Genomic DNA, 8,683 nt, shown 5'->3' with positions numbered 1-8,683 from the left:
TGACACTGGTGGAGTTTAGCTATATGGGTTGCTTTACTTTTGTAACTCACTTTTGTGATGCTGTTTTTTTCTCCTCCAGCTAATGCCTCCACGTCCAGTTTTAGGTGTTACCTCACTTCCTAGTCCTACAACCCTCTCCCTGATGCTTCTTCCCATAACCTCATGCCATAAAGGGAACCTGAAGTGAGAAGGATACAAAGGCTGACATACTTATTTCATTTTAAAGGGATACTTAACTGGAAAAAAATTGGCCAGTTACTTCTTCCAGCCCCCTGCAGTCTTCCTGGCTCCTCAAAGTCATTCCACGCTGCTTGTCTTTCCCGGGGTCACCCTCTGTCATTTTTTGTCTTATCTAAAAAACACTTAGCAACTGAAAAGATAGTGAAAAGTAGGTAAATATAGGTAAATTAATCCATTTTTAAAGTATTTTCTTGCATGGTGGGAGCTTATAAGGTCAGGGTCACACTTAGCAAAATCATTTTCCCCATAGAACATATTGGAAAACTCATGCGATTCTGCTAAATGTGACCCTGGCCTAAATGTATTTTATTGGTGAGATATGACAATATGTCCTTGGAGAAAACTCAGGAGAAAAGTTAATAAGATATTATTAGATGCCTAGACTACTGCAATTCTATTTTATCTGGCCTTCTCTCTTACCGTATTGCCCCACGTCAATCGGTAATGAATGCGGCAGCCAGGCTGATGCATTCTTCTCATCCCAGCACCTCTACGACTCCGCTCTGTAAAGCCATACACTGGCTTCCCATCAGCTTTAGGATCAATTTCAAAATCCTGTGCTTGACCTACAAATCAGTGCACAAGACCTGCCGGACCTACATCTACGATCTTGTCCACAAACACATACCAGCCCGCCCCCTCCGATCCTCCAATGACCTGTGCCTAGTCACACCACGCATATCTCACTTCCATGCACGATTGCAGGACTTCATTAGGGCTGCCCCCATTCTCTGGAACTCTCTCCCCCCAGCCATCAGACTCCCCCCACTTTTAATACCTTCAAACAAGCCTCAAGGCTCACCTTTTCATGCTCGTATACCCCCCTACACCAGCACCATAATATGCTCTGTTAGACCCCCTCTCAACAGATGCACCTATTGTCTCCACCCCTACCCTTAAGATTGTAAGCCTCTGTCAGGGCCCTCCTCCCTAATGTATCCAGCTTTATTATACAATCTTACTGTCAATCACCCCTCTTGTGGACTAGAACAGTCTCTATTTTGACCTATGACACTGTATTGTTATCAAATAATTTTGTGATCTTGTTTTGTTGTGTTTCCTGTATGTCCTAATCATGGGTGCTCGGATACCCCTTTTCAAAATCTGAAATGATCCAGATCCGGATACCCAGATATCCGGATCCGAATCGGATATCCGAAGCCGAACTTTTTGTTATCCGAGTAAAATCGGATATCTGAACCCAATATCCGTTCGGATTCGGATATCCGGATAGAAAACCGGAAGTGACCTGAAAATGGCTTAAAATGCTTCCAAAAGTCTCTTCCAATGGTCTCTCTTGCCCGGATTTCGGATTTCAGATAGGAAATCCGAGTTTGTCGGATAGTGCTATTCGGATTTTAAAAAATATCCGAATTGCTATTCAAAGTTCGGACAGTGGAAAAAGTTTAGATTTTCTGGGTAGTTCGGATACCCGAATATTGGATGAGCACCACTGGTCCTAACCTTGTATGTTAACTCATTTATCTATTGTGCAGCACTGCGTAATATGTTGGCTCTTTATACAATAAATAATAATAAGATATGGACCTCTGTCTGCATGGTCCTAAAGAGGTCTGTACCCTAAAGAGCCTTATAATGGCGGGTAATGTTGGCTGGTAATGTTCTTTAAAAAAGTGTTAGGAGAAAGAGAGTGGTGTTAGGAGAAAGAAGGGAGGAGACCATGTCTGAAGGGCTTTTTTTATATGCAATACAATTATATATAAATATGTCTTTAATTAATTTGAGGAGGTAAACACATCCATTCACGAGAGCTGCTCCCATCATTAATCTGAGTAGTTAGGAAGGAGTAATAAGGGTGGAGCATCCAAATTGTTTTTATAAGTGGATGCTATTTGTTTCGTCTGTGACCAGCACAGGCAGATGGGACAATGGAGACACCAATCTCACAATTGCCAAAGATGGAGGAAGTTAGGAGCTTCCCCGTTATTTGCTCTGTTTCTGTCCTTAGATCTGTGGCTGGTTTGTTTTAAAATGTGTACCTGATCATAATTTCAGTATTTGTAGTGATCTTCTCCTGCCGGAACTCAAAGCAGTTGCCAGGCAGCCACTAGGGCGCGCTCAGTAGGCAGTGTTAGGGAGCATGGGCGAGGCAATAACCCCTGCAACACCTGCCATCGCAGGGGGGCCCAGAGGATTTGGGGTCCACCTCCCTCTCCCTGACCGCAAGTGCAGCCAATTAGAAAAGAAACCTCCCCATTCTCTCTCAAAAACCGTGTGCAGAAGCGTGTGTAATTTTTTCCTGTTTCCAGAGGCTGCTCCACCCTCTGCTGCCATTTGCCAGCTCCCTTTATTTCAGGCTGCTTTGGGGTTCGGGGTCCCATGCTATCATTTTTGCAGGGGGGCCCTATCAAGTCTACTCACGCCCCTTTTAGGAAGTCTTGCCCAAGGACTCCTTACTGAATAGCTGCTGACTTACTGAAAATGAGGAGCCAAGTCCTTAACCAGTACACTATCCAGCCAAGTAACATGTAGCATTAGATGGTGTAGATTGTAACTGCGGTCTCCATTTGAGGAGAGGACATATAAGGGACCTCATGGGCTCTGAGGACTTTTGAGTACAGCAAGAAAGCTTGACGCAAGATGCTGATGAAGGATTTTTTTTTAAGCTTTCTTGGCTCCTGTTGCATGCAACAGGAGTCTCGGGTAAGCAAGGCTATTAGCCCCATGCACGGAAAAAGCGTGAGTGCCCTAAAGCACCCCCACAAAACGTGCATGAGTAGTCACGGGCCCCACAATACAGCAGGGCCCTTCCGGTTGTTCCCCGAGGGGAACCTTCCCCCTTTGCCTTTGGCTCAGGGGGTGGCATCCTCCAACACCCGAGGGGTTGGAGGATCCTGGATTCCCCCGACACCCGAAGGATTGGAGGACCCCGACGTTGCCCAGTGGTTACCCAAAGGGCCTGGCCATGTGGCAACCGTGTTCACATGGTCTGGGTGGCTCCCCCGAGAGGGAGCCGGGTGGGAACCAAAGTCCCCGGTGCCAGCAAGCTGGCCCCGACCTTGCGGCCGGAGTGATAAAAATTCTGCACTCTCCCTAGCCAAAAGGCCGGGGAGCTGCGTTACTTGGCTATGCATATGGGCAGTACAGACCAAAGCACCCTACTTCCGCCTGGGATCTGCCACATCCCAGGTTTTTTCAGGTGCACCTGGAGCGCCACTTCCAGGGGCAGTACGCCTAAGCAAAGCCCTCAGCCATTCAGCTTCAACCATGGTATAGATCCATTCAATCAGCCTCTGGGGAATTACGACAAGAAGGGACACCCTGCCACAGTGACATCCCTCCAGGTCCACCCAAAAACCTCAAGAACAGATACTACACTTGATCTTAGCCAAAAGGCCGAGAAGCTGATGAAGGAGTTTTTTTTGTTTTGTTTTTTTGTCTCAGTTCGGTCTTAAAACTCATCAGAAACACAAAGTGCCTCCATCTTTGAGATCTTAACCAATCATCACTGACATTTCATTTTTTAATTCGTTCTTATCGTTCAAAAAATAAAAAAGTTACAAAACCAACCAAATCACAAAACAACAATTTACAAATTACTTCACCAAACAAATTTACAATAAACATCAACTTTTACACAATAATCTCTTCATAGCACCTCAACTGACATCTTCAGAAATCTTCTTCAGAAACAAACAACTTCTTCGTAGCACATAATACACCATCAAGTCTCCGACCACTTCCTAGCCTTTTCCTCAGACATAAACATTCTTCCAATCTTCCTTTCTTCTTTGAATGCATCTGGCACCTCTTCATCAAAATCCTCATCTTCAGAACTTTCAAATTCGGACAACTCTCCTTTAGTAAACACAACTTCCACCGGACAGTCATCTTCAACACTCTCCTCTACTAACAACTCTCCTTTAGACACTTCTTCTTCCACCTCAATTACTGCATCTTCACCTATCACTGATTCCTCCACTTCCAAACATTCTTCTGGCCCCACCAACAACTCCTTTGCTGGCACTAATTCTTCTTCTTTATTCACAACTTCCTTAACCACAAGCTTTCTCTTACTAGCTTTACAAATATTTTCATCCTTCTGTTTTTCCTCTGTATCCTTAGCAACTTCCGTTACATCTTCTTTAACCTTATCTTTCTTCACTTCCTTATACCTCCAATAACCTTTTTTCCCATTAATCCGAAAAACATTAGGTACTCCAATATCCTTCCCTTTCTTTACCCAAACTTGAAATAGCCATCTTCCATCCCATATTTCGAGACGATTCACCAACCATTTCCGGAAAAAAATATCTACAACCTCTGGTTTGAAAAACGAAACTACGTCTCTTGGTTTAAGAGACGGATCCTCCATTTCCACAATAATTTCTTTCAATTTCTCCACCTCAGAACAAAAACATCAGGATCCCCTGGAAACTGTATACCCCTCCACTTTACAAAAAGATCCACACTGGATATCCAACACCTAAAAGTAACATCAAAAAAACGCCATTTCCTATTTTCTTGCACGCAGAGAACATCACTTCTCTCCACTTCAAGGCGTCTTAAACATTCCTTCATGACGTCCCATTTATCTCCATCCTTCAAATAGAACTGCAAACAATTCTTCTTTGCATCCAAAGCCATTTCGTCACAAAAAACCTCCACGTCCACACAAGCCGACTTCTCGTCCCCTACAAATGTAGTGACGGCAACGGGGAACCCAGCTCTCAAACCCCGGGTCAGCCACCAGACCCACTACAGATCAGCGGCCAAGACCCGCTAAGGACCTCCCGTCTTAGGGGTGCATCCAAAGCCGAGAGCTGGGAGGAGGATCGCTTCCCGTTGCCAGGGGACTAAGCCTCAGACCTATAGCAGCAAGGGGGGTGCCTTCCTAAGAAGATCGATCCACCCAAGGCCGATCCTTGGGTACCCCTGGCACCAAAAGGCCGAGAAGCTGATGAAGGAGTTGGAACAGCTGATTGAGTGCAGAAGGATGCGTAGATTCAGAGCAAGAAAGGGGGCATCAGCTACTGATTGGAATGAAGTTCAATTCACTCTAAGGGAGACCGATAGAGAGATAAATAAATTTTAAAAAATTCCACTTGCCTGGCTGTTGTGATGATCTCTGGTTCTAATACTTGAGCTGATCGATAAGATCTTGAAACCTGAAAATTCAGTAGCTCCCAATCTTGATAAGCCCAATTATAAGTTGCACAACATTTGCATATGAACTCAGAAAGCCTGCATCCCATTAATTGTCACTCTTCTGAATTAATGAGCTGGGAGGAATATTAACATGGGGTGTTCTCATTCCACTGGTTCCAGGTGGGTGGCTAAGACACAACCGGATACTAACCCAAAGCAGCCTGAAATAAAGGGATGAGGTAACAATGACTACCCTACTTAGGATTAGAATTGGAAAGTTACTGCCCCTCCTTTTTAGATGAGCAGTCATTTTCCAATTCTAAAGGTGGTCATACATCTAACGATTTGGCTGTATGACCGACCATTCGATTCGATCATTTTATAGAATTGGGAGATAATCGATTGTTTACCAGAATTCCCAATCGATGAAAAGTGGCTGATATCATGTTGAATCAACCAGCTTAGTCGATCAAGCATGGTGCAAGATGTCGGTCGATCGCACAGGAATCGACTACTGTTCACCTGTCATTCGATCAACTCTGAATCGATTTTTGCACTCAGAGCATGGAGGCACAACATCGGTCAGGTCAATTAGTGAAGGTGAAAGGCATAGGATATCATTTGTAGTGTGTGGGTCACTAGTCAATCAACCATACTGAAGTCAGTTCCTTCATAAAGTCGATCACTTTGTCGATTGAATCAGAATCGCTAGATGTATGGCTACCTTAAGACTAATTAGGGTAGTTGTTATCTTGTGTTCGGATTTATGTTGATTCCTATTGTAGGTGTTTGACAAAAAGTTAGGGCAGAGTCTGCACCGGTCCCTGCTTCTGTTCCACTTCTTTTTAGATCCATCAGTGAGATGGGATCAGTGGCATAACTATAGCCCGTGCCACTACTGCAGTGGCGGGGGGACCCAGGAGCTGGGGAGGGACCCTGGAGACAGTCCTGTGGGTGCTCTTGTACCTAATGTCATTATGCAAAATGTGCAGCGGAAGCCTAATCATGCATTACTTGCTCTCAGCGATTACATCCCCTTCGCTTCCTGGTTCATTAGCGGCTTCAGTCCCTGCATGGTGATTGTCTGGCTGCACAGCACTTACTAACTAACCAGGAAGTGGAGGAGATGCAATAATCGCCAGGAGCAGGTAGTGTATAATTAGGCTTTCACTGCACATTCTGCATAATGACATTAGGTACAAAACTGGTCCCCTCCTTACCCCCAGCTCCTGGGAAGGGGGGTTGCCGGCATATCTCTGCACAGGGCCCAGCCAACTATAGTTACGCCCCTGGGCTGGATGACTCAAAATGAATAGGGACAGTTGGGGCAGGTGAAAATGTCCCCACTCACACTTTTAGCATGAATGCCATGTTACATATGCATATTTATTTCATATTACACACAATGCGATTTGCCTAATACTTTTAGCCAAAGATCCTGAACAAAATAGCTGCGTTGTTAGGGCAAGAGATTCGGGTATTTACCCAAATCTCCGCCCACTGTGCCCAGATTTTGTGCCCTGAAAATTTTCTGATGCTGCCTCCTCTTACAACAACATCGCACACTGATGCAGGCAAACCCGGCAAACGGAAAAGGTTAATGTTTAAAAAATAACATGTTGGGCGACGCTACAGTGCTGCAGCTCTATTCAGGATGTAACCTACCAGTCAGGAGTATCACATCGCAGAGCAGTGCCACGTGAGAGAGAACAGCGCCACGTGAGAGAGAACAGCGTCAGCTAAAAGTGTTTGTGTCATAGTACTAAGGTGCAGACCAGGCGTGTGATACTCACCTGTGGAGAGGGAAGGCTTTGGACCCCATAGAACATTCTTGAGCCTCTCTCCATGCCCTTGGTCTGTCACTGTCCCTCGTTGAAATTCCACATATTGCAGGGCGTCCTCTGAAAGGGTCCCACTTTCCAAGGATTCCCAAACATGCGGAATTTCAATGGGGGACAGCGGTAGACAAAGGCCATGGAAAGAGGACCAGGAAAGCTCTAAGCGAGCCTTCACCCTCCATAGATGAGCATCTTGGGTGGCTTCAGTATAATTTTAAGCTAAGTACTAAGATGCAGACCAGGAGTGTGATACTCACCTGTGGAGAGGGAAGGCTTTGGATCCCATAGAACATTCTTGAGCCTCTCTCCATGCCCTTGGTCCACCGCTGTCCCTCTTTGAAATTTCACATCTTGTCGGGGGTCCTCTGAAAGGGTCCCACTTTCCAAGGACTCCCGAAAATGTAGAATTTCAACAGTAGACAGCAGTAGACCAAGGCCATGGAGAGAGGACCAGGAAGGCTCTAAGCGAGCCTTCACCCTCCATAAATGTGCATCTTTGGATGACTTCAGTATTAAATTAAGCGGCCTCGTGTGGCACCTGTACACACAGTAGATTCTTAGTTGAAGGGACCTTGAATGGTCACCTCGGCTGCATCCCATCTAGAGTGTGTACAAGGGTTTCCACGGGGGAATTGGAGTCCAGAGGAATTCTGAACACAAAGGGTTGATATTCTAAATCATTAAGCATCTTTGACATAAAATGATTCAACCCTGCCAAATCACTAGCTGTTGAGTCTGCTCATCATTTTAATGTAGCTTTTCTAGGTAATGAAATTTCTGCTGCATCTCGCCACGTTTGGGATCTAAATCTCTGCCAAAGCCCGAAGGCTTTCTAAGTATTGCTCAACAAGTCTGAGCAAGGCAGAGTTTCAGTCTCCTAAGCCAACTCTGGTCTGACTGTGTTGTTCTGCCTCGCTACAGAAAAGAGGCACTTTTTATATAGAAAGTGTTGCCCGGGTGACACAGGTCACGGTGTGATTGACTCCTCCAACAATTTCTCTAAAGCTTTGTAAATATTATTTCAGTGCTGAGATGCATGGAACACAACTGGTCTCCTTTTTAAAGAAATGGTTACTAGTTTGCTACCAAAAAGTGTCCCTCTTTTGGATTTGATGTACAAGATTTGTATTTATGTCCTTGAATGTTCATACTGTGTTAAGTTTAGGGACTTATTTATGAAAAATAAAAACAACACAACAGTGAAAAGTATTTACACAATGCATTGACAGTTTGGAACAGAGGTGCCAGATAAGGATAGAATCATTTAAAAAAAAGTTTAAAATAGGGAGGTAGTGGTGGACTTACTTCCCCCAAGTAGACTAGACAGTCTATATTCACTGAAAATGATTTCTTTATTCAAAGGTACTGCCAACAATTTTGCAATGCGTTTCGCAGACTTCAACCCACTTCTTCGGGCAATACAAGGAGCAACTTGACTGAGCTCAAACCCAGGAACACCGCCTACACAGGTTAAAGTCTGTGAAACTCATCACATC

The 8,683-nt window shown here is 44.8% G+C and overlaps 1 pseudogene; it reads right to left on the bottom strand.

The window, feature by feature from the left end:
* Positions 1-3,497: 3,497 nt before the first annotated feature.
* Positions 3,498-3,609, bottom strand: LOC137533149 (U2 spliceosomal RNA; annotated as a pseudogene).
* Between the last annotated feature and the right edge of the window lie 5,074 nt (positions 3,610-8,683).

Source organism: Hyperolius riggenbachi, chromosome 1 (assembly GCF_040937935.1).
Source record: "Hyperolius riggenbachi isolate aHypRig1 chromosome 1, aHypRig1.pri, whole genome shotgun sequence".
Lineage (NCBI taxonomy): Eukaryota > Metazoa > Chordata > Amphibia > Anura > Hyperoliidae > Hyperolius > Hyperolius riggenbachi.
This window is presented reverse-complemented; position numbering and strand designations above follow the sequence as displayed.